Genomic DNA, 26,925 nt, shown 5'->3' with positions numbered 1-26,925 from the left:
ATCTGATTCAAATTGATATTTGCAGATTTCTACTATATACAGTGTATTCTCATACAGATCTGTACCTATTGTAATTATTCACGCAATTATTTTCAACTTATGTAGAGCAGTAGGCTTCCTATCTGTACTATGCTGCAACAATCTCTGCAATACTCTGTGGCTCCTACGAATTGTGTCAGTGCTGAAGTGATGATGTCCCCCATCATTCCTAATGGGACCAGCATTGCTTTGGTGATGAAACATTTCTTGGCAGCCGAAGAGCTTCTCCAAGCTCATTCCCAGTGTGGACAAAGTCTGGACTCACACAGAACTAGCACACACACCCTACTCTTGGATCTATGGGATTATAAACAATCCATACATTAGAACAGGAAAATGTAACCATTGCCTTTATTGTCTTTTTACGTGTTAGGATTATGCAGGATCACTCTTTGGTCACAGTAAGGAGCTGGAGTTCTAAGTGTGGCATACTTCAAGGTGATGAGAAATCTGTTGGCCTCTTTGCCTGAAAGAATCTGAGTCAGTTGAATAAGAAATTGGTATCAAATCTGACTGAAAGGGTGCACTGCAAGGGAAAACCTACAAATGTATTGCTAATTTAATAAGAACAATATATTCAGACAATACCACAATTGGAAGTTAGAAGAAATGGGGTTTCCCTCACTTGAATTGTACATGCCCAAAGCCTTTGTTTCAGCTGCTTTCCCTGCTTACCACCAAACTCCAAAGCTGGTGCAGTTTTAAAACCTTTGAAACAAGATGCTTAAATTTAGAGCCATTTTAGAAACAGAAATGCACAGTTAGGCAGTTTTTGGCAGTTAGGAAGATAGGACCTGCCAAATCAGTCCCGTTGCTGCTTTCCCTTCAGCTGTGTCTCATGCTAATGTCCAACCCAGTTCTGCCTGCTTCCTTCTCATCCATAGACATTTGGATGGTTCCTGATGTAGAGCTGATCCATCTGACTGTACTTATTTTTGTTATCTTACACACCTTCATGTGATCATTATCTTTATTTTAATCCTTCCTTCTTTCAATATAAAGAGATGTATTCAATAATGTATTGTATTATCAAATGTCTTGATGGTAGAATGTGTCATGCTTGTTACATAGTTTCTAGCCTAGTTTCTTCTACCTGACAAGTAGGCTTCCAGTACACAATATACAAGTAAAATATGACTGGGAGTGCTTCAGATGAAGGGGTATCTCTTGTTTTTTTGCACATTTCCATGTGAGGGTTGTGCCATGTTTGGGAGCATGTTTGAATTAGCTCTGAGTCACAAAAATCAAGAGAGCAGTTGTGACTCTTATTCTGGTCAGTGCCTAACATGATGCACAACATTACAGAGTTGTAACACTGTGCCCAGTGCTATTAAGAATGGGTGGTCCTGCAACCGTAGACCAGACTTTACATTCCAGGGAGCTATGCCCTGATCTGCAACTTATCTCACATCTCCCTAGTTATGCGTAACTGAAAAATCATGTGGCATGGCACCAGCATTTCCTCACTCTCCACCCCACTCTTGTTAATTGGATGCTGGGATATAGAAACTATGAAATGACATAACCTTATGTGTTTTTTCCAACTATGATACTGAGAAGATGCAATGGTACTTACAGTAGGGATGTGCGAAATGATTTGGGTACAAAACAATTTGTACCTGAATCTGGCTGATTTGGGTGATTTGTAGACAAAACTCAATTGCCCAGGTTAGGGTACAAAACAAATCATCCCAGATTCGGACCCTAAAAATTAGGAGATTCAGACTTCAATTTTGTGGCCAAAGTGAGTTGGGTGGTAGTGCCCAATGGATGGAAGCTACCACCCAAATTTCAAAGAAATTGGGTGAAGGGGTGATCTAAAGAATTTTTGAAGTTGGCGCATCTTTAAACTTTTCTTCACAGGGAATAATGAGGATTACAGCAGCCTTAGTTATAACTCCGGGGGGGGGGGCAGAGAGCATTGTGGAGGGTGGTAGTGCCCAATAGGTACAAGGAAGCTACCACCCATATTTCAAAGAAATTGGGCAAAGTGGTGGTTTTTAAAAGATTTTTGAAGTTCATGCATCTTTAAGCTTTCCCCCATAGGGAATAATGGGGATTTCATCAGCCTTAGTTATAACTCCCCAGGGTGGCACCAGGGTGGCCCAGAGCAGGTTGTGGTGGGTCGCAGTGCCCAATGGATGCAAGGAAGCTACTACCCAGATTTCAGAGAAATTGGGGAAAGGGGTGTTTTAATTTTAATTTTTTTTAAAAGTCGGCTTGTCTTTGTGGCAGATTTGGGGCAGAAAAGGGGTTTTGGGGGCAGAAGTGTGGGTCAGGTGGTAGTGTCCCAATGGGTGTTTGCTACCATCCAAATAAATTGGTGAAAGGGTTGATTTTTAATTTTTTACTGAAGTTTGCTCATTTGCACATGGGTGAGAGCTCATTTCCTACCAGAGAATCAACTCTCAGAACACCTCAGATATTGAAAACAACAAAATCCAGATCTCCATGGGATTGTCGTTTTGGGGGTGGTTGGCACCCTATGTGCACTACAGCACAACCCACTCTGGACCACCCTAGTCCCCCACTCCATGTGGAGCTATAAGGCTGTAGAAATCCCCATTATTCCCTATGGAAAAAAGCTTAAACACGCGCCAACTTCAAAAATTCTTTTAAAATAACCCCTTTGCCCAATTTCTTTGAAATTTGGGTGGTAGCTTCCACCCATTGGGCACTACCCCCCACACACTCTTTTGCCCCCAGCACCCTTTTTTGCCCCTAATTGATTTGGATTCATATTCAGAAAATTTGGGTACAAATCGAATCTGGGATGATTCGAGGGGGCAGATTTGGAACCAAGAAAAATCAGTGGTGATTTGATTTGGGTACAAACTGAATTTTTAAAAATTGATTTGTGCACATCCCTAGCCTAGTTAGGGCCTACATGAGCTTGTGGAGTTACGGACACAGGTTACTCTGCAAACTGACTTCATGACAAAAGTGCTTGGTTGATGCCACCATTGGCAAAAGCAAGGTCTGAGAAGAATTCGGAGTTCAGCATTGTGGGAAAGGCAAAATGAGACCTATCTCCTGGCTATCCCCAAAGAGACGGCCTACAGAAAGTTGTTTATTATTACTGCACTGCCCCAGGAGATTCCGTCTAGAGGTAGCTATGTTGCAGAGGGAGAAGGCAAGCCACCTTTATGAAATGAGTTCACAAGGTATTTAGAGCACTTCAAGCCCCCTTCACACCTGTATCCCAAATGCTGCATCTCTACCCACTCCCCCAGTCTCACTGCCATCTCCTTCTCCTCCTCTTCTTTCAGCTGGGGAAAGATAATAATGCATCCTATTACTGGATGCATGAGATACCTGAGGCTGGTTCCCATCTCAGGCACCTGGATGCAGGATAATTTAAAAAACAAAACAAAACAAAAGAGTATGATGCAACTGTTAAAAAAGCTATTTCAATCTTACTGCATTAACAGATGCATATTTATTTAATAAATAAATAAATAAATAAATAAATAAATAAATAAATAAATAAATAAATAAATAAATAGTGTCCAGATCATGAGAAGGAATCACCCCACTCTAGTCTATGCTGGTCAAACCTGACTTGGCATACTCTGTCCTGTTCTGAACTCCACTTTTTTTAAAAAGGATGTTGAATCCTGAATTCAGTGGAGGGCAACAAAGATGGTGAAAATGGAAAGTTCTATGAGGAATGGTTGAAGGATCTGTACATGTTTTCTCTGAAAAAGAGATTACTAAGGGGAAGGGGGATATGATCGCTGCCTTCAAAGATATGACGTTAACAGTTTTTAACATTGTGTTACATTTTAAATTATGTTAATGTTGTAACATTTCATTTTGTTTTAATTTGTATTTTACTGTAAACCACCCAGAGTGGGTGGTATATAAATATGCTAGCTAGCTAGCTAAATAAATACATAAGTAAAGAGCTGTCACACAAGGAACTGATTTGTTCTTTGTTGCTCCTGAAGACTGGACTAGAACCAGTGGGTTGACATGACAAGGAAGCAGATTTAGGCTAGTCATTAGGAAGAAGAGCACTTTGACAGTGGAGCAGTCTGCTTCTTACAATGGTAAGCTCTCTTTCACTGGAGGTTTTCAAACAGAGGCTGGGCAACCCTCTGTCAAAGAATCTGTATAAGTTTCCTGCATTGAGCAGAGGGTTGGAATAGAAGGCTTCTTCCAAGGTCATTTCCAACTCTAGAGTTCTGTGATTTTCTAATGAGCTGTGAAGCCTCTCTTCCAGAGAACGCTAGATGAAGAGACACAGCAGGGCTATTCCCACGATCAGGCGAAACTGGGCTAAGGGAGCCTAGCCTGATTTCGCCTGACTGTGGGAGCCACCGGGCTCGCAGGCAAGCCCAGTGGCTTCCAGGCAGTTAACCTGCCAAACTACCCCTCCCCTTAAACCAGGTTTGCAGAGCAAGCAATCCGCAAACCCAGTTTTTCTAATCGTGAGTTGCCGCAGCGTGGCTCCGTGCCACAGTAACTCACGAGTAGACCCCTTAAAAGCAGCCTCCTGGCTCAGGGTTCTCTCTAGTATGCCCTGCGTGCTCACGCAGGGCATACTGGAGTTTCCAGGGGCAGCGCAGCCCCCGATCCTCCCAGTCCCCGCCGGCTCTGTAATGGAGCCGGCAGTCATGTGGGCAGCCGATCCGGCCACCCAGGGCTGCCACCCTGCTCATCTGTGGGGAGAGCGGGCTTAGCCCTCTCTCCCTGCAAACCTTATGGAGGCGGGTCTCCTTGACTGTGAGACGCGCCTCAGCATCTGCCACAGCTGCAATGGTCAATCCAGCTGAAGAGACCCCAGAACTGACTGGTCTGCAGCACTGGCATAAGTTCAGATGTTTCAGAAGTTCACTGACCCTACCTAATTCAGATGTTTCCAGCAGGCACCACTAGCATTCTGTGGAAGTAATTAGGCTGTAAGCTGGCAATGCAACATCCAAAACCCCTTTCAGGCTCCCTCATATTTACTAGGCCATTCTACACAGCACTCAAAACTTATAGTTCAGACTTGGAGTGCTTCAGTGCGTTCTGAATATCCTTTGTTGCACCAGCAATAATGAGCTAGACTGAATTGTCTACTCAGTTGCTAGCATAAAAATTCTGCTTTGGGGTATTGCCATTTTCAAAGAATGCAGCATCCTATATGGATGTCGCTTTTAACATTTGTTGTATACTAGATGTTCCCTGGGCCTTTTGTCTACGTTTGTTGGTTGAACCAAGAGCCATGGTTCTTCATCTCCTGATGCAATTCAGTCTGCAGCATGGTGCCTGATTTTGCAGCATTTATGTCTCCCTGATTAATTCTTTTACAGGTTTCCTAGCAACAGTCTAAAGAAGTCCACAAGCACTTCGCAATAAAAGCAACATTCTATATTTCTGGATAGTGCTGAAGTTTGGTATTCTTGCTTCTCCACCTTCTACCCCTCCTTCCGGCACTGCCTCTCATCAAGACCAAAAAAAAAAAGGTAATGGCAGTTTATGCGACATTCCCAACTACTGTCTGTATATTTCTGAGGTGAAAAAAATCTGAAACAGTAAGTGGCAAAAGCAAATATGTTTCGTTATCTGGCTAGAGAAAAATTTGGGACAACTGAAGAGAATATCTTTGCGTTATAGCACAGAATATAATTTTGGAACATGGAAAAGCAGCTATCCTAGACACATTTGCTGATGCAATAATCCGGCATATTGTAATGGAAAAGGAAGAAAAGAGCAACACTCTTTTTGAGGGGCATCCAAATTTGTAAAACATGTAATATATGTACCAAAAATTAAATAAAGGCTGAGTCAGACTGTACTCCGGAAATAATTAAATAAATGTTTTCTCGCTGAGGTGAGCAATGGAGCCTTTTAATGTTTCCCCCACAGTGGTTTTAATATAGATATACATGTAGTAGATATATGGAGCACAATTCAACCAGAGTAAGCACTTTCAAGTCCCATTTAATTCAATGGGAAAGTTAAATATGTGCTTAAATTTCCCATTGAAATAAAAACCAGTCTTCAAAATGCTCAACTTTGCATGGATTGAGCGCATTTAAAGTTGATTTTAAAGATTGCAGCACTTTAGAGATAGGGCAGCATAAAAATCAACTAAATAAAATCCTATATATATCACACGATGCCTAAGTGCTCTTAAAAGCCTTTTAAAGGCAAACAACATACATAACATACACGAACATTGTAAGATATCCGATGTACATATACCAAACATAAAACTTGTTCCATAGAGGGTCTTAATTCATTGTTCCTCCCACAACCAAGAAGCAGAGTGACCAGTTGGAAAGGAAGGCAAGGATCCTGTGATTTTAAGAATTGTCTAGAAGAAGAAATTTGGACAGATGCCAAAATTGTTTCACCCCTATATGATTGGCTGTCCCGTTTTCCATAATGATGCCTCCTATGCATTTGGTCAGATCTTTCTAAGGAGAGCAATGGTCTTAAAGGTGCTTGTGCCAGCCACGTGTTTGGTGATCTACATGTGAATTAAATCTACCGTGTGTGTGTGTGTGTGTGTGTGTGTTTATCCTACGTTTGTACCCTTTTGCCATATGGATCACCACTGCTGCACTGGGTGGTCATTTTTCATCTAGAGAAATACTTTTTTTTTTTTTTAAGTAAGCCAACAAAGCGGGCACATTCCCATTAACAAAAAAGCAGCACATTTCTGCAGAAATGGAGAGTAACAGCAGAACTCGTTTGTGACTTGAATTAAGATGATGCAAGCAGCCTATTCCACTTGTGCATCCTTCTGGAATAAAAGATGGAGCCTTGATGGTCCTTTTTGTCTTTGTTGTCAAGGAAGCATCCCTTGTGGTGTGCTATGAAGAAAGAATAGGAGTGCAGAAAGTTTTCTAAGGGTAGCAAGACAAGTAATGAAGGAGAGAGGGGGGGGGGAGGGAGGGGATTGGATGGCAGAACATTAAATCCTTAATTAAAGGACAGCCTAAAAAAGGATAGAGCATAGCTGAGGTATTTATCCACACACCCGTTTTAATCAAACAGACATTTCAACCAATTTATTAATTGACTTCAGGCTAGATGCTTTTTTAAAAAGATGGATGTTCATGCTCTGGAAGCAAAATTAACATAGAAGCTGCATACAGATTTCAGATGGAAAAGGAGTTAAAAGCGAAAGCTTCATTTAGATATGGAATCTGAGAAAAAGAAGCAAAAGGGTTACTGCCCAGACCACTTAGCTTTGGAGACAATACAGTTATAGTCCTTACCTAAGAACAGTTTCCCTGCTTAAGTGAATGGTTTCTACTAAAGCTGCAGTCAAAAATGACAGGGCTGCAAGGACATTTTTGTAGCAAATACAATGCAACTGAGTAGAAATTGGCAGAATCTAGCCCATCTTAATCAGATTATTAAAGCAGCTATTGGATTTTTAAGTGCTGGCATAGACACAGAACCTCTAGTTACACCGGGCACATCCTTGCCAAGGCATGGCATAGAAAAGAGTTAATGGTGTTTATGTGGCTTCACTGGCAAGGATTTGACAGTGTGTGAGGCAGTATCTAGGCATTCTCATGCTTGCCAAAGGAAAGCTCTGTCATCTCTTGGTGTGCACAGCTGGACTGGGCCTTTGTCCCACGCCCAGAACTATAAGATCCCAGCACTGCTTCCGGCTCAGCTTGTCCTTGGCTCATTGTCATTCTAGGACACGACTATTCAGTAGCTTTGCTGTTCTGGCTTCTCAGCTTTCCTATTTTTCGCTCCCCCCTTCTCTATTGACTGAAAACAGTCAGTAGTGCATGTGGCTATAACACATCTTGTTGGGAGCTTTAAAATGTCATAGAATTTTGTACCAATTGCATAGGAAACGTAATGGAGAGTTGAAGAGATGATGAATCATGTCAGGCATGATAAAGTAGATTTTGGTGTTTGAGGATATCGCCTGTATACCTAAGCCACATCACTGAATGATGAACATCCCCTGATTTCTAGAGATGCTGATGAATATCTCCATGTTTAGGGTCAGAGAAGTGTTTTGGAGATGGACTAATGGAAGGAAGGAAGGAAGGAAGGAAGGAAGGAAGGAAGGAAGGAAGGAAGGAAGGAAGGAAGGAAGGAAGGAAGGAATCCACCTCCAAGCAAACCTTTAAAGCAGGAGGTCCCACCTTGTGATACTCCAGATGTTGCTGAACTACAAATCCCATCATCCCCAGACACAATAAATTGTAGCTGGGGGTAGTGGGAGTTGTGGTTCAGCAACATCTGGAGTAGCACAGCTTGGGAACCCATGTTCTAAAGCACCCAAAGCTCTTCTCCAATTAAGCTCAGAGAAGCTTGTCAGCGCTCCCCACCTTGCCAGATTCCCACTCCCCCCAAACATACTCCCTACATGTTCCCCAGAGCAAAACACCCCTGATCTTAACTTGACCTTAACTTAACCTGACCTTAATTTAAGAAGGGTTTGGATGACTTCATGGAGGAGAGGTCTATCAACGGCTACTAGTCAGAGGGCTATAGGCCACCTCCAGCCTCCAAGGCAGGATGCCTCTGAGTACCAGTTACAAAGGAGTAACAGCAGGAGAGAGGGCATGCCCTCAACTCCTGCCTGTGGCTTCCAGTGGCATATGGTGGGCCATTGTGCGAAACAGGATGCTGGACTAGATGGGCCTTGGGCCTGATCCAGCAGGCCTGTTCTTATGTTCTTAACATAGTGATGGCATGAGGAGTAGCAGGGAGGAGGGCTCCCTCTCCTTTCTCTGACACACTGTAGAGCAGCAACTGCAGTAAAAGGAGCAGTGGCAGTGTGCCCCTTCAAGTCAGTAGCCCTTGTGAAGACAACCAGTCTCAAGAGTCATGGTTTCCCTTCTGGCACACTCTCCACAATGCACCAGCACAATCCATATCAGGAAGCTTAAGGAGAGGGGAGAGAAAAAACATCTTATTCCCCATGAGCCACTGCTGTCACCTTTACTTCTGGCCCACTTTTCCTGCCACTGGCTCAGGACTGGTACATAAAGAGCAGAAGAGTGTGTTTTGGGTGGCAAGGACCTGGCAGAGAAGGAGGGGGGAGAGGGGACAGTCATTTTCCTATATAGCTGGACTTTCTGCCCTCCTTGCTAATCCTATGAAATTCTGAATCTCAAACATGCAAGGAGGGCAGAAAGTCCAGCTATATAGTGAAAACCGGTCATTATTGCAACCCTTTTGGAAACTTCCCTTTGAATGCTTTCACTGTTTACGATGTCACTTTTTAAACTTTTAAAGTAAAACACTTCTAACACACTAAAGTAAAACACTTCTTTTAAAGTAAAACACTTCGAGCAGGAGAAGTGCCAAGGAGATACACAGTAGTTCTGAGCTTACCTGGCATATATCTGCAGATGTCTCATCAGAACATAAGAATAGGCCTGCTGGATCAGACCCAAGTCCTATCTAGCCCAGCATCCTGTTTCATATAGTGGTCCACCAGATGCCTCTGAGAAGCCCACAGACAAGACGTGAAGGCATGCATTCTCTCCTGCTGTTGTTCCCCTACAACTGGTATTTAGAGGCATCTTGCCTCTGAGGTTGAAGGTGGCCTATAGCCACCAGAGTAGTAGCCATTGATAAACCTGCCATACATGAATTGGTCTAAGCCCCTTTTAAAGCTATCCAAGCTAGTGGCCATCACTACTTCCCGTGGTAAAGAATTACCTTGATTAATTATGCGCTGTGTGAAAAGTACTTCATTTTGTTGGCCCTAGGTTTACTCACCATTGATTTGTATAAGGGCATTATAATATTAGCATTTTTATTTTCAGTCTCCTTCCTTATGATTCCTAACATGGAATTTGCCTTTTTCACAGCTGCTGTGCACTGAGTCGACGCTTTCAACAAGCTGTCCACCACGACCCCAAGAGCTTCACTGACAGCTCAGACCCCATCAGTGTATATGTGAAGTTGGTGGTGGGTTTTTTTGCCCCAATATGCATCTCTTTACACTTGCTTACATTTTGAACCACAATTGCCATTTTGTCGCCCACTCAACCAGTTTGGAGAGATCCTTTTGGAGCTCGTCACAATCTGTTCTGGATTTCACTACCCTGAATAGATTTGTGTCATCGGCAAATTTGTCCACTTTGCTACTTACCTCAACTTCTAGGTCACTTATGAACATGTTAAAGAGCACTGGTCCCTGCACAGATCCCTGGGGGACCCCACTTCTTAATTCCCTCCAGTGGAAAAACTGTCCATTTATGCCTACCCTCTGTTTCCTGTCCTTCAACCAGTTTCCAGTCCACACATGAACCTGCCCACATATCCCATGACTGCTAAGTTTACTCGAGAGCCTTTGGTGGGGAGCTTTGTCAAAATATTTTTGGAAATCCAAAGAGCTGTTCACATGACCGTGCACACGGTCAGGCAGATAGCACTTAGCAATAGCAATAGCACTTACATTTATATACCGCTCTATAGCCAAAGCTCTCTAAGCGGTTTACAATGATTTAGCATATTGCCCCCAACATTCTGGGTACTCATTTTACCGACCTTGGAAGGATGGAAGGCTGAGTCAACCTTGAGCCCCTGGTCAGGATCGAACTTGTAACCTTCTGGTTACAGGGCGGCAGTTTTTTACCACTGCACCACCAGGGGCTCTGGGAGCGAAGGCAACCTACCTTTCCCTGGAGACTACGCTGAGTCCAGGCGACATGCAAGCCACGCACCCATATGACCAGTGTTGCCAGGAGCAGCATGGATGACTATTTGCACTGCTCCTGGCAAGGCAGGTAAACTTAGGCCAGGACCCATTGTTATGGCCTCTGAGAATTCCACAGTGCCCTGTGTGCCAAGTGCAGTGCAGTGGAAGATTCCCCCAGAGGATGCACATTCTAGGCACCCTCCTCTGTGTCAGTGTGAGCTGCTTGACACACTATCCCAGAGCTGAGATTGACTTGACTGTGGTTTTAAATTGTTTTAGGGTTCTCATTTTTATTTGTTTTATGCAGTAAACTGCCCAGGGACAAGATGTTTGGGGTGGTCTACAAATCTGAGAAATAAATAAATGAAATAAATTCCATAAATAAATATTGAAAAGAGAAATCTCCAGTCAGAGTTGACAATCCTCACACAAGCTAAACACCCACTAATCCAAAGGAAATGTGAATTGTATTCTGATCACCAGACTTGGATTAATGGTGGTATAACATTGCTTTGCATTCAAGATCTATAATTCTGTTATTGTTAATGCAACTCTGTGGGTGCTAAAGTAGATTGCAACTCCTTATAGAATTATATGGAAATAAATTGCTCTGGAACAATATCAATCAGAGTGTAATTATACATATTGCAAGTTATGCATACTGACTCTATGCCAGAATTTCATATAAAAGGTTGAATTTTATTTTTAAATAACAGTAAGAATACTTGTTATATCTCTGATTTATTGGCTTTCTACAGTGCGGTCTCACACAATCATGGATGTACTGGCCCACATAGGAGTTTCGCTGTCAAGACTGAACTTGCCCACTTCTCAAGTGGGTTCTAGGTTACATTAACTCCTGTTCACTGCTCATGAAACATGATGTAGGTTAATCTGTATGGTGCTATTATATGGGGGAATGTGGCAAAAAACTGGACTTTGTTTCCTAGCACTTTATATACAAATGACTCTATCAGAACTGGAGAGCCTAGTGCATTTGTGTGTCTTTTCACAAGCTCCAGTTCCATGCTACATTAACTGACATCAAACACTTCTGAGGAGAGAAGAGATGTCTTCATGTAGTTATCAAGAGCACATCAAATAATACATCTCTTCTGTCCCATATCTCTAAGTGGTTGCTAAAGTCACTCAAGTTTTATTCTCCTGCATCTTTTAATTTTTGTATTTAAAATATGTCCTTATCTTATCTTATTTCATGTCCTCTATAATTACTATTTTACTACACTTTGTATCTTTGTCTGAGCTAAGTTGTGTATTTTAAATTTTTAATCAAATAATTAAATTCTGCGACTAACACTTCTGGTTATCACTGATAATTAAACTTTACTTTTTCTTCACAAATATTTGAAAGGAGAAGGCAAAAGCTTGCTGGAATACATGAATGTCATTTTCCCCCCTCTGAGATTCATGAATGAAATTACTTTGCCAGGAAAACTAGATGAAGTGTTCCTGTTAGGTTCAAATTTTAGAAATGGAAAACCATGAACATTTAGCAGGAAATTATATTACAGGCATAAATGGTGAGATACAGAGGCAGGCTTCGGATGTAATGTGGACCCACAGGTTCAATGGACTCACGGTTCTGCTCACCCCCTGCCCCTGCTCTCCTATCTGAGTTTGGGCATTCAGGATATCTCCCTCTCTGCAGTCTCACTGACTGTAGAGAGGAAAGGGAACTGGTTGCCTGGCCTTCCTTCTTTACAGAAGGTCAGTCCTGGCAGTCAATAGCAGCCAGAGTAAGGGAGGAGCTTCCTCTCTCAACTATGGTTGCAAAGCAAGAGGACTATGGTGCCAGCGTTTGGAAATAAGCACCAGAGGTCCAGGCAGCAGACCTCACTACAGACCGAAGGTACAAATCTCTGTCCAGGGAGGAAAATTGCAGGTCCATTTTATGGTGAAACCACGTTGGCCCGCATTTGGATGTAGTTTTTGAAACCAAATGTCCTTTCACCTCCTGTTTCATGTTATGTGCAAATGTGGCCAGAAGCTGACATCCTGTCTAATGCTATATTCATGCAGTGAAAGGATTCTTCAGAAGCATGTGCTTCAGAAGCTCAGGGCAGGTATTTTCGCAGATATCTGCTTGCTCTGGAATCACTCTGAGTTATTTGTCCCTGAGGGTTGCTTAACCATCAGGGCCATGTTTTCAGGTTGCTCAGAGTGCTTCTGGGGGAAAGAGGAGATCTGCAAACATTGCATTCCTGGGTGTGAATACTCATGCTTACAAAATGGCAACACTACTGTGGCAGCCCAGCATTATTTTGCTGCAGTGTTAGTCAGGATGCTGGCCATTTTGGGCATCATCCAACTAGTTAATCATGACTAAGCACCTCTGAAATCAATTGGACAGCTTAATCATGAAACTTTAGTCCCATTCATTTCAATGCAACTTGCTGCACGCTGCCCAGTGTGTAGAAATAAGTTGTAAATATTTGGGGTGCAGGATTTTTCAGAGTAAGTGGATAAGTAACCACCCACAAGAAAGATTATTTCCAGAAGTTAGAGAAATGTGGCAAGGTAGCCAGATCTGTTTCTGTGGATGTTAGAAGCATATGAATATTTGACCAGGCAATCAGCTGGCAATAAGCCAGAAACAATCAGTTATGCACATGCTTTCAATTGGCAGTACAGTTTAAGACCATTAAAAAATCTCTAATTACACTCCTTGTATGTCTATTTGCTGCTCACAAGATGTTAAGCCAAATGACATCATTTTGCCATGCATCCTGATCACAAACATTACTGCTCAGTGTTGATCACAGACATTACTGCTCAAACCACTTTGGAAATATTTGTAAAAGAAAATCCAAGGCAGTCTCACCAAGCATTTGACATTCAGAAGTTACTTCCAGAGAAACTGGGCTAGAGTTTCGGAAAGTCTCAGATTCAATTTATGCTGCATCTCATGGCTAACATCATCATGCTGGAAGAATTTAAAGATGCATCTGATGGGGAGAGGTACTTTTGGGTAGAAAGTTTAGTTTTAGAATGTTAATCAATGTGTTAGCCTGGCTGAATTTTAAATACAACCATTAATCAGAAAAATGCTGCAGTCTGTACAATGACTAGCTTGCATTGGCTTGAGGCAAAAGATTCTAACACTCGTGGGGGTTTGCCCAAGTTCTCCTGACAAATGACAAAGCTGCTCCTATGTTACATACCATCTTCCTAGCAGACAAACAAGAGGATGTTTTCCTGAAGTAGACAGCAATCGAGGAATGCTAATATGACTACCTTGTCTTTTAGAGTCTCTTTCAATTCGGAGATAAAGCCTTGCTTCTAAATGCAATTGAAAGTGCACAGACCATGTTGGAAGTGAATGTACCATGTTTTTCTGTAGAAACACAGTGGCGTACATATTGCGCAGTGTCCCATGAGCATTGTGGGCACCATGTGAAGTTCAGCTGCATGCTTGTAATGCAGTGTCTAGGCAGATGTGTGAATGGCCATTGGAACTCTTTAGGAGCACTGGTGCTCCACTGGTATTTCTCCCAGTGCTTCATTAGTCAGGATGTCAGCAGTGGATGAAACCATGGGTGTTAGTTGATTGCTGGAGAAATGACTGGACATTCAGACTGGACACAAGTCTAACATCTTAGTCTCAGATGTTTCCATGTCCTCACTGCCAGTTTATTTTGTTTATTTTGTTTGTGTTTTTACATTTACATTTTTTTACATGTTTATATTTATGTTTAACACGGTTTACAACAACCAGAGCAGTGTTATTTATTTCTCATTTATTTATTTATTTATTACATTTATAAACCACCCCATCCAGAGGCTCTGGGCGGTGTACAACAACTATTGTTATGTTTATCCTACCAACCACGCTGTGAGGTAGGTTAGGCTGAGAGAAGTGACTGGCTCAGAGTCACCCAGCTAGTTTCATGGCTGAATGGGGATTTGAACTCAGGTCTCCCTGTTCCTAGTCCAACAGTTTTACTACTACGTTATGGTGGCAGTTATGGACAGGCTACTGATTTACTTAATGCTGACACTGGAATGTACCTTAGAGACTGGTACTCTGAGGAGCCCACCTAAGCAGTAATGGCTGGGGTGGGTGCTGGATGTGGGCAGTGAGAGCCACCTTTAAGAGTAGAGCAATCGGTGCTTACCTCCACGTTCGCCCCCCCCCCCCTTTACTGGCAGCCAGGTGAGTAGTGGTGAGTAGTGGTTCTGGGCGGCATGCTCCTGCTCCAAACAGCATTCAGGTGTGGCAAGAGCGGAGGTAAGCACCTGTTGCTTTACTCTTAAAGGTGCCTCTCACTGCCCCACCCTCAGCGGTGCTGGCACTGGCCACTACTGCACGTGAGTGTTAATCCACCTGTAACAATCCATAATCAACCCATAACAAAAATACAAACATTATTCAGAAAATTTTAAATATTTCTTGCTAAGCTGGGATCAGGCCATGACATTTAAAAAATGAAATTGGAACCCAAAGGATTGACATCCCAAAAACTGGGTAGGAGCCGAGTAAAGTTACTCTAGACTTCCGATATTTTAAGCAAAATAGACTTTGTCTCAATGTCAGGATTGCAAAAAATTAACAATCCTCCAAATACTAAAAGCAACACAAAATTACTGTTCACAGTTCTGTCCTTATGCAAACATTCAGTTCAGAAGCAGTCAGATGATAGGAAGTATAAAGCAGACTAATGGTGGTGAATAATCGCTAGGAAGAATTACAAATCCACAGAGGCAAGAACAAGGATCTTAAACTGTGACAATTTAAATGTGTAAAATTTCAAAGAATTAGAAGTACCATTTGAAACATCTCATTGAAACCCACTATGTAAATCACTCTTCACAAGAGTGGAGTTATTTAATTTCAAAGCAATTTTAAAATCACACCGAAGAAGTCTCTCCAAATGAATGAGATTTGGCAGGCCCCATGCAGGCAGTGGGGTGGCGGGGGAGGGAACCAGAAAAACCATACGTACTCAGTGAAAGTTCTAGAGAATAGACAGAAATGAAACTGGAGAGGAATAAAAGCTTGACACATGATTGCCAAGGCAAATCAAGAGAATCATTGGTGTGGGAATTTTTATCTCTGGATCAAAAGGCTAGCAGCTATGCAATCTGCTGTTTGTGTAGAAAAAGGTTCTGTAGAGCAGGACGGGGAAAAAGCAAACACATGGGAATATTTGCTGTAGGAAGTCAATGAAAAATAAGTATTCATTACTGAAGAAGAAATATTTGCAGAGTTCAGCAAAGCACCACCCATGCTGCAGATGGAGCATGTTGGGAGAGTTGGAAGGCATAAGAAATGCTGAGCATGGCCTCATCTGTACTAGCCAAAGGAAAGAGTTTTAAGAACAGTGCTGAGCCCACATTAACGCCTTCATAACTGGTAAACGGAATCAACAGCAAAGGCAATCTAACATGCTAGGGAGAAGTCATGGTCTGCATAAAAGAGGGGTGAAGAGAGCGAGTATTTGTGCTGAGGACAGCACATTCCAGTTTCTGTCCTCGCCATATATTCCTAAACTGGCAATCTGGGAGAAGTTTGGAAATTTTCTGTCCTGTGCAGAGAACTTGTGGAAACTTCTTATAATGCACAGTACTTAGGATCTTACCCATACTGTGTAATCAGAAGACACCTTACATATGAAAGGCACAAAGGGATGCACAGACCCCCTGTGTGGCCTAGGTCAGAGCTGTTAGTAGCACAGACATGAATCTGGAGAAGCTCCATGACGTACTTAGTAAGATCATCATCATCATCATAGAAGCTCAGGCAGACTGGAATCCTGATCACGGAAACTGAGTGATTTAAACTTGGATTTATGGAGGGCAGAGGAAGTGCTTGGAAAGGGCTGATGAACAAATGCCACAGGGTGCATAAGTACCAGAAGACAGTACTCAGAGCAAAATAAGCCCTATCATCATGAACGAAAGCCAAACAGAAAGAAATAGAACAATACAGAAATGGTAAGCTCTGTTCAAGTATGGCATCAGCTGTGTAATAAATTTCTGCCCAGCATATGGGAAAGAACGCAGAAAGTGTGGTAAACATTTAATCATGTTGCTAAAATGTGTATAATGAGAAAGAGAAAATCACAAGGCAAAGATGTATTTAAACTGGCAGAAACAGATGGAAACCCATATGATTTCTTCATTTGTACACTGAATTCTTTCGCTCTGGAAGATGAGTGGCGTGTGGATTGTCTCATAAATGATCAGTTTACTGTGAATTTTAAAAATGATATGGGGCACATGCTCATGCAATGTCTTTTAAAATGTCCAAAGTATTGCAAGCTGAACCACTTTAACATTCTCATTCATTTCCTTTTACTACATTTGTTAATTTATGAGTCTGTTCTTATGATCAGCCTAAACCGGGCTAGGAAAGCCAAGCCCGATCTTTGGTGATCGTAAGAATCGCTGGGAGTCACAGAGCTCCTGGTAGCAGCACAGTGGCAAACCCTGCAAAGAGGGCCCCCCTCTTGAACAGGGTTAAGAGCAATATCACTCTCTTGGCCCCATTTTCTTGGTTGTCTGCCAGCCCCGGCTGCTTGCAGCTGGGGCTCTGAGACTGCGGGGCTCCTGGCCAGTGTTGGGGGGATCCCCATAATGCCTGTGCACTCGTGCGGTGCATTATGGGAGTTCTGGGGGGGGGAGGGACAATGCTTCCCAGCGGGTTCAGCCAGCAATCATCTTGGTGGGTGATCTGCCTGCCCAGCAAAGACAGAGGGAACATCTGCAGGGAGGTAAGTGCTAGCAGCCTTCCCTGCTTTCCCTTGAGCCTTTTGTCACTGATAGTGAGAAAGGGCTCCAAGTGTTCATTTTACCATTGTATCTTGTTGAAAATGCCAATAAAAAGAACCTTTTAAAAGCATCTATTGCATGAATAAGCAAAAAAACAAAAACACTCAAATACCAGCTTAATAACATAGACCTGAAAAAACCCTGCATATTTTTAGTAAATATAATCTGAACAGAAAGTATCAAGAGAAGGCAGCTGGAATTTGAGGTAGTAGGTTTTGATGTATAAACTGCTGTAGAGTCTAAGGGCTGTAAGTAATTTACATTTGATACAGCGAATTAAGTGACTAGAAACAGACCTCAGTTCACCAGGAGGATAGTGCAGATTGCAAAGATGTGTTTTGAGGCACAGGTTGAATACTCCATACAAATATATCCACAGATGCCACCAGTAATTCATGCAGCTTGAAGGTTGCAATAACATGATAAAGTTCAAAAGGATTGGGTAAAAATATAATGTGGACATGACAGTCATGGCAGAAGAACCTACTAAGTGGGTGAGTCCAATACCTGTAGAGAAGTGTAGCAGAAAAATTAAAATATGTTTGGACCCAAATAAAAATAAAAATATAAAAATATGTTTGGACCCAAAATAAAGAAAACAATTCTAAGGAACAGTATCAATTGGTATTGCAGAAGAAATCTTCAGTAAGCTAGGGTTGGCAGTTGCTTGCTGGTCTTGAGGAGGGAGGAAGCAACAAGCTTGTAGCAACATTTCCACAGCTAGGATATAAAATAAATAAAAAAATTACCCAGAAAACAAGAGGGGAGGAGAAGCTAGGTCTGCTAGGGCTGGGAATCTCCTAGGAACCTCCGAGGGTTGGATTGCTGGCTGGCTGGCAGTGTTTGTGTCTTTAGGCCAGAGGAGAAGCCTGAGTGAGGGATTCATTCATTCCAAGTGGTGGCGAGATACACACGGCAAGAATAAGGTGAGTACTACCCAACCTTTGCAATTTTCTTGGAGGACAAGAACAAACAAACATTAATTAGGTACCCAGTACCTAGCTTCAAACCCCATCTATCTATCTAATTATCCTGGGTCTGCCTTGGAATGTGCGTCCCAGTGCCCAGCTGATTGGCTGGGCGGTGGACGGGCCTGATTGGCTGAGGTGCACCCAGGAGGATTGGTTGCCATGACAGCGGCAAGCCTGGCCACAGAAGCCAGAGGCAGCGGCGGGCCCAGCCCAGCCGCAGAAGCAAGGCCCGGGGAGGGGGGAGAAAGTGGGGGGGGGCAGAAGTGGTGGTGGGGAGGAGAAGCGGCTGGGCCTGGAAGTGGAGACTGGGGCAGAAGGGGGGGGAAGAGGTAACTGCCAGCCCCATAGAGCACACAGATGCTCTGTGCGGGGTCAGCTAGTATACTTTAAATACCCAATAAAACTAGTTATGAAGGTAGAATGCCAGCAGCGGAGGGCTGCTTCCCAGTGTATTGCACAGAATGTTGCATGTATGACTCTCTGCCTGAGGGGCAAAAGTCATGGGTGTGCACTTGGCGCAAAGAGCTCTTGGCTCTCAGGGAATGGGTTCATTCCCTTGAAGCCAAGGTGGCTGACCTGGAGAAGCTCAAGGAGGCAGAGAGGTGTGTGGATGAGACCCTTAGGGATGTGGTAGAGGCATCCCACTCCCATGCTGACAGCGCTTCTGCTGTCATGGAAAATGAGGGTCTCAGGGAAGAAGGACATCGGTCTGAGGAAGAGGGAAACACTCCCTTAGCAGGGACCCCTTCCTTGGGTGATGCACCCATATGCTCTCGCACACTCCCCCTTACATGCGTCATACATGCGAGAGTCATACATGCGACATTCTGTGCAATACACTGGGAAGCAGCCCTCGCGCACACTCCTCCAAGGGGTCGGGGACTCTTAGTAGTGGGCGATTCAATCATTACGGGCATAGAGAGATGGGTCAGTGACCCGTGTGTAGAAAGCACAGCTACTTGCCTGCCTGGTGCAAAGGTTGCGAACATCACACTGTGTCTAATAGGCTGTTGGGCAGTGCTGGGGAGGAGCCAGCTGTCGTGGTACACATGATGGGAAATGCAGTTGGGAGGTCCTGGGAAACAAATTTAGGTTGCTAGGTAGCATACTGAAGTACAGGACCCCCAAGGGTAGCGTTCTTTGAAGTGCTTCCTGTTCCACACACAGAGACAGAGAGACAGGCAGAGCTGAGGGGTCTCAATGCGTGACTGAGATGTTGGTGCCAGGAGGAGAGGTTTAGATTCATTAGGCACTGGGATACATTTTTGGGAAAGCAAAGCCTGTACAAAAGAGTTGGGCTCCACTTGATCCAAAATGGAACCAGACTGATGGTGCTAAAAATCAAGTAGATCACAGAGCAGCTTTTAAAATGACGCCTGGGGGATTGCCAGCGGGAACAGGGTGGCATCTGCTTCGGCCAGCAAAATCCCCTAAGGTGTGGGGGTGGACATGTTTTGAATAAACCATAAGGGGGTAGAGTAGAGCCAGGCGTTGAGCAGAAGGAAACACAGGGCAGCTTGCCAAATAGGTAAAATGATGGTAAGGGGGATAGAATACGCCAGCACCAGGTGAGGGACTTGGCATATAGGTGTCTGAATACCAATGCCAGAAGGCTCCTAGCAAAGATGGGTGGGCTGGAGTACTTGGTTACTAATGAAAACATAGATATAGTGGGTTTAAAGAAACCTAGTGGAATGGTGAGAACCAGTGGGACATGATTATTCCTGGATATAAACTGTATAGAAGGGACAGGGAGGGGAGGGGGGGGAGTCACACTGTATATAAAAGAAGGGATAGATTCCAATAAGCTAGAAAACCTAGGTGGACCAGAGTCCTCCAAAGAATCATTATGGGTTAAAAGGGCTGAAATTAAATTAATGTCAATGAATGAATGAATGAATGAATGAATTAAATTGTTAATTAAATTAACAGTTAAAAGGACTGAAAGGAAATGTGTTACTAGAGACATGCTATTGCCCTTTGGATTTAATCATGTGTGGTGCCCAGGACCTGGTGCGAGATGTCAGAGTTGCAGAACCATTGGATAGCAATTACCACAGTGTGATCCAATTCAGCATATTTATTTGTTTATTTTATTTCTCCATATATATAGAATTCTCCATATATATGGAGATATATATATATATATATATATATATATATATATATATATATATATATATATATATATATATGGAGAATTCTACATATATATGGAGAATTGTCAAGGAAGTCCAACACAGATGCACTGGACTTCAGAAGTGGAAACTTCTCAAAAATGAGGAAACTGGTAAGAAAGAAGTTGAAAGGGAACGTCAGGAGGGTCAAATAACTCCAGAAAGCATGGAACTTATTTAAAAACACAGCACTAGAAGCACAGTTGGAATGTATACCAAGAAGGAGGAAAGGCACCACCAAGTTCAGGAGGATGCCAGCATAGCTAACAAGTAGAGTCAGGGAAGCTATAAAAGGGAAGCGTACTTTCTTCAGAAAATGGAAGTCCTGCCAAAATAAAGAGAACAGGAAAGAACATAAATTCTGGCAAAAGAAATGCAAGGACACAATAAGGCATGCAAAGAGAAGTTTTGAGGAGCATATAGCTACAAGTGTCAAGGGGAATAATAATATCTTTAAATATTTCAGAAGTATAAAACCTGCCAGGGAGGCGGTTGGACCCTTAGATGATGAGGGTATGAAAAGGATTATTGAGGAGGATAAAGAGATTGCAGAGAAGCTGAATGAGTTCTTTGCATCTGTCTTCATGGTGGAGGGTACTGACCATATACCCTCTCCAGAATTGAGTTTTTCAGGTTTAGCGGCTGAGGAACTGGGCGAATTTGAGGTGACAAGGGAAGATGTCCTGAAGGAATTCAAATGTGAAACTGCCGATCTCCTAGCAAAAATATATATAACTTGTCCTTACAATCAGGCTCTGGACCAGAGGACTGGAAAGTAGCCAATGTGACTCCAATTTTCAAGAAGGGATCCAGGTGGGATCTGGGAAATTACAGGATGGTCAGCTTAACTTGCCGGGTGAATTGATGGAAAGCATACTTAAGGACAAAATTGTTAAACATATAGAAGAACAGGCCTTGTTGAAGGAGAACCAGCATGGCTTCTGCAAGGGAAAGTCTTGCCTCATTAACTTTTTGGAGTTCTTTGAGAGTGTCAACAGGGACATGGATAAAGGAGATCCAGTTGACATAATATACTTGGACTTCCAAAAAGCTTTTAATAAAGTTCCCCACCAAAGGCTCTTGAGTAAACTTAGCAGTCATGGAATAAGGGGACAGGTTCATGTGTGGATTGGTAACTGGTTGAAGGACTGGAAACAGAGAGTAGGAAAAAATGAACAGTTTCCACAATGGAGGTAGGTAGGAAGTGGGGTCCCCAAGCGATTGGTACTGGGACCAGTGCTCTTTAACTTGTTCATAAACAATCTAGAAGTTGGGGTGACCAGCAAAGTGGCCAAATTTGCCTATGACACTAAACTATTTAGGGTAGTGAAATCCACAACAGATTGTGAGGAACTTCAAAATGATCTCTCCAAACTGGGGGCATGGATGACAAAATGGCAAATGCGGTTCAGTGTAAGCAAGTGTAAAGAGATGCACATTGGGGCAAAAAACCACCAATTTCACATATATGCTGATGGGATCTGAGCTGTTGGTGACTGACCAGGAGAGAGATCTTGGACTCGTGGTGGACAGCTAGTTGAAAGTGATATCTCAGTGTGCGGCAGCTGTGAAAAAAGCTAATTCCATGCTAGGAATCATTAGAAGGAAGATTGAAAATAAAAATGCTAATATTATAATGCCCTTATACAAATCAGTGGTGCGGCCACATCTGGAGTACTGCATACAGCTTTGGTCACTGTATCTTAGGAAAGATATTGTAGAACTGGCAAAGATGCAGAATAGGGAAACTAAAATGATCAGGGGCTTGGAGCACCTTGCTTATGAGGCTAGGCTACAGCATCTGGGGCTCTTTACCTTGGAAAAGAGGCGACTAAGGGGAGACATGATTGAGGTGTATACAATTATGCATGGAATGGAGAGGGCAGACAGAGAGGAATTTTTCTCCCACTCTCACAACACTAGAACCAGGGGTCATCCCATGAAACTGAATGTCGGGAAATTGAGGACCGACAAGCGGAAGTACTTTTTCACACCGTGCATAATTAATATATGGAATTCCTTGCCATGGGATGTGGTGATGGCCACTAGCTTGGATGGCTTTAAAAGGGGTTTATACAGATTAATGGAGGGCAGGTCTATCAATGGTTACTAGACTGATGGCTGTGGGCCATCTCCAGCCTCAGAGGCATGATGCCTCTCAATACTAGTTGCAGGGGAGCAACAGCAGGAGAGAGGGCATGCACATACCTCTTGCCTGTGGGTTTCTCAGAGGCATCTGGTGGGCCACTGTGTGAAACAGGATGCTGGACTAGATGGGCCTTGTCCGTGATCCAGCTGGACCGTTCTTATGTTCTTATAAACTAACAGCACTACTATTTGCATCATTGATGTCAGTAGTGGATTTTGGCAAATTCTAGTTGCATAAGAATACCAGGTGCTTTGCAAAAATACGATTTTGACAGCTTCAGATTTACAAGATTTCTATTCTACTTTGCTTCAGAAATATTACAAAGGTTTATCCAACAAATGTTTAAAGGTCCTGATAGTGCTATATTTTATACACATGATAGGCTAGCATAGAAAAAGACAAGAACAATGAGCAAATTAACTGCTATTAATATATTTATTATATACGATTATTATTTATTATATACTATTAATATATTTATTATATACAGAGCAAGAATGCACTGGTGCAGCAACAAAGAAGCCTAACAGAACTTCCTAACTGCACCAGCAGAGAAGTAGCAGCTTATGACACCCATCCCTTCCCCAGGAAGTCCTTTGTGCCACCCAGATATATGTCCCTAAAGTTTGTACAGTCCTCAGGGACATGTTTGGGTGGCACAGAGGGCTTCTTGAGAAAGGAAAACAATCAAAAAGGGTTGCTCGGTAAAGTTAGTTGGCAAGTTCTGTTAGCTGCTCTCCCGCTGCACCAGTACATCCTTGTTCTGTATGTCAGTCATTATATGTGAGAATATTTAACTGAGTTTTGTCCACATTTATTGCTGCCTCTCTAAGAAACTGAAATTGAATGAAGAACCATCACATTTGCTATGTTGGAGATAAAACACTTAGACCATGAGGCTGTTCACACGGGCAGCCCTACCCAGGATAGTCCTACCTGGGTTGGGCTGCTCATGTGAAACCCCAGGATCAAGGCCAATCCTGGCGGTGCCGCCCCTGATAACCCAGATATTTTACATGGGCTTTTACTTGGGTTAAAGGACACGAGTGTGCCATTTACCCATGAATGCTCAGGCTGTACTCAGCCCAAGCAGTCACAGAGCTGGGCACCTAGAGTGCCCAACTAGAGGAGGAATCTCCCAATGCACTGCGTGGCTTGCGTGGTCCATTTTGAGATACCTGGAAGCCAGGACATGTTTTCCCAGCCTCCAGTGATCTGCACTGCTCTGAGCAGCACACATCGTGTAGACGCACATCAGTATGCCAAAGAGGAGATCATTGATTGTCTGGGGGAAAAGTAGGTTCATCCCTGTCTCCCCACCACCACACTCCTGCCCTCCCCTCCCCTCTCATGGTCTAGTGTACAACCTTCATATCTTAACAAAAGTAAGGTTAAACTCTGATGCAACTAAAACAGAAGCCATTTTTTAAATGATTTGTGCAACGAGCAAGGCTAAGCTATTTTAAAAATGCCGGAATTGTCTCTGTCTAGAAGCATTTTCTACAATAGGGTAAATGGAAGCCAGTGATGGGCCTTGGGGTTTGAACAACCTGGCAAATGGCCAGCCTGAACACCTAGCAGGAGGCGAGAGAGGGGTGGAGACAGCTGGCAATGAGCAGGAATGAACTGCACCTGTGGCTCATTCCCCATCCCACCTCTTCTGGCCACCACTGAACAGTGACAGCACCATTAAGACATTTATTGGGCTAGTATTGTGAATTTCACTGAATGCCAGTCGATGAAACAGCATACAAATAGTTAAGAGGCCTACTAATAAATGAAATTTCATAGAAGTGAAATATTAAGGAACCAATAGTAGGGCCAGCAGATGCCCGTTGTCAAGATTAGGTGTTGTATTGTTGCAAGGGTACCCCACTGTTGCATATGCTTCCAAACCACTGACAATAACTCAACAGAATTCTGCTCAGAAAGAAAAATAAACTTGGTAATATTGCTTGGATATACAAGCTTCTACCAGTTCAACTATGGAAAAACAGTGAATGTGGAAACAGGAAAACACTGGAAAACCACAGAAAGCCTTTGTTTATGCACTTCCAATAATCTACAGATAATCTAACACTTCAGATGTATTCAGTATATGAAGTGTAATAGACTGGCAAAGTGTTAATAATTGCTTATGTTCTATCCAGGGCATATATTGTAAAAAGAGAGGTAGTGCATTCTGAAGAACCCAAACACATGCCCTCTTCTTTGCCAATATCAATATTATTGGCCAATATTTACCAAAATTGAATCCATCTGAAACTGTTTCTGCAAATGACAGTTTCCAAATTTAAAAGGTGCTGGTGGCTGATATCCAGAGCAAGGAAGTGCATGAGGAATGAGCAATGTACTAGCCCAAGAGGATGGCTTAGTTGCATTAAAAACAGGGCTTTGCAGAACTGTGTGACGGCACACTTGTGAAAAGTTCCCATGAAGATAAATGAGGCGTATTACAGTCTGGTAACTATTGCACAACCGGAAGCAGGCTTGCAGTTACACAATTCTAGACTGGAACACAAACTCCAGACTTGTTCCTCATAAAAGGCTCTTGAGCAAATTTAGCAGTCATGAGATAAAGGGACGTGTTCATCTGTGGATTGGTAAGTGGTTTAAGGACAAGAAACACAGGGTAAGAATAAATGGCAATTTTTCACAATGGGGGGAAAGTAAGAAGTGTGGTCCCCAGGGATTTGTTCTGGGACCAATGATTTTTAATGTATTCCTAAATTAATTTAATACTTTTTAATGTATTCATAAATGATCTAGAAGTTGGGTAAGCAGTGAGCTGGCCAGATGTGCAGATGACACTAAACTATGTAGGGTGGTGAAATCCAAAAGAGATTGTGAGGAGCTCCAAAAGGATCTCTCCAAACTGGGTGAGTGGGCAACAAAATAGCAAATGTAGTTCAATGCAAGTAAGTATAAAGTGATGTACACTGGGGGGGAAATAAAAACAAAACCCTTCACATATTCACGGTTAAGTTCTGATCTGTCAGTGACTATCCAAGAGAGGAATCTTGTGGTTGTGGTGGAAAGCTCACTGTAAATGTTGACTCAATGTACGGTAGCTGTGAAAAAGGCAGATTCCATGCTCAGGATCATTAGGAAGAGGATTGAAAATAAAACTGGCATATTATAATACCATCATACAACTCTCTGGTGTGGTCACATTTGGAGTACTGCATACAATTCTGGCCATTCACCTTATCTCAAAAAGGACATTGTAGAACTGGAAAAGGTGCAGAAGAGGACAACCAAGATTATCAGGGGCCTGGAGCATCTTCCTTATGCGGCAAGGTTACAACATCTGGTGCTTTTTAGTCTGGAAAAAAGTGGCTAATGGGAGACATGATAGAGGTCTATAAAATTATGCATGCTGTGAATAGAAAGAATATTTTATCCCCTTCTCACAACAACTAGGGGTCATCCCATGAAACTGCTTGGCAGGAGATTTAGGACCAATGAAAGAAAGTACTTTTTCACACAGTGCATAATTAATCTATGGAATTATCAACCAGAGAATATGGTGAAGGCCACCAACTTGGTTGGCTTTAAAAGGGGCTTAGACAAATTCATAGAGGACAGGACTATCAATAGCTACTAGTCTTGATGGCTATAGGTTGCCTCTAGGTTCAGAGGCAGCAGGATGCTCTGGATACTATTTACAGGGGTGCGATAAGAGGAGGGGGGAACGCCTTCATCTCCTGATCATGGGTTTCTATTGGCATCTGGTGCACAACTGTGAGTAACAGAATGCTGGACTAAAAAGGCCTTGGGCATGATCTAGCAAGGCTTTTCCTATGTCCTTATGATATGTTCAGTGGCCTCAGGCTGAAAAGTTGCCCTTAACCAGAGTCTCCCCAAGCAGCCGAGTGCACGGGCAGGGGAGAAGGGGGGCAATTTTCACTGATCTCCTGTCCAACCCCCAAAAACACATTTTTGGAAGGCAAAGAGCATTTACAAAGGCAGGGGAGAGCCGCAAACATCGATCCCTTTGGCTCCCTCATGCTCAGTCTGTTGTTTGGGAATCAATGCCAATGCCCATCAATGCCAGCATAGAGTGTCTTCTGGGGAGGGAAAGTGGTTCCTCAATAAAATTGGCACAAAATTGCTGGGGAGTTAAAAGCAGACTTTCAGCATCAGCACTCAGCCCGTGTTCATTGCTCACAG

The sequence above is a fragment of the Hemicordylus capensis genome, chromosome 1, assembly GCF_027244095.1.
Source record: "Hemicordylus capensis ecotype Gifberg chromosome 1, rHemCap1.1.pri, whole genome shotgun sequence".
NCBI lineage: Eukaryota > Metazoa > Chordata > Lepidosauria > Squamata > Cordylidae > Hemicordylus > Hemicordylus capensis.
Note: the sequence above shows the minus strand (reverse complement) of the source record.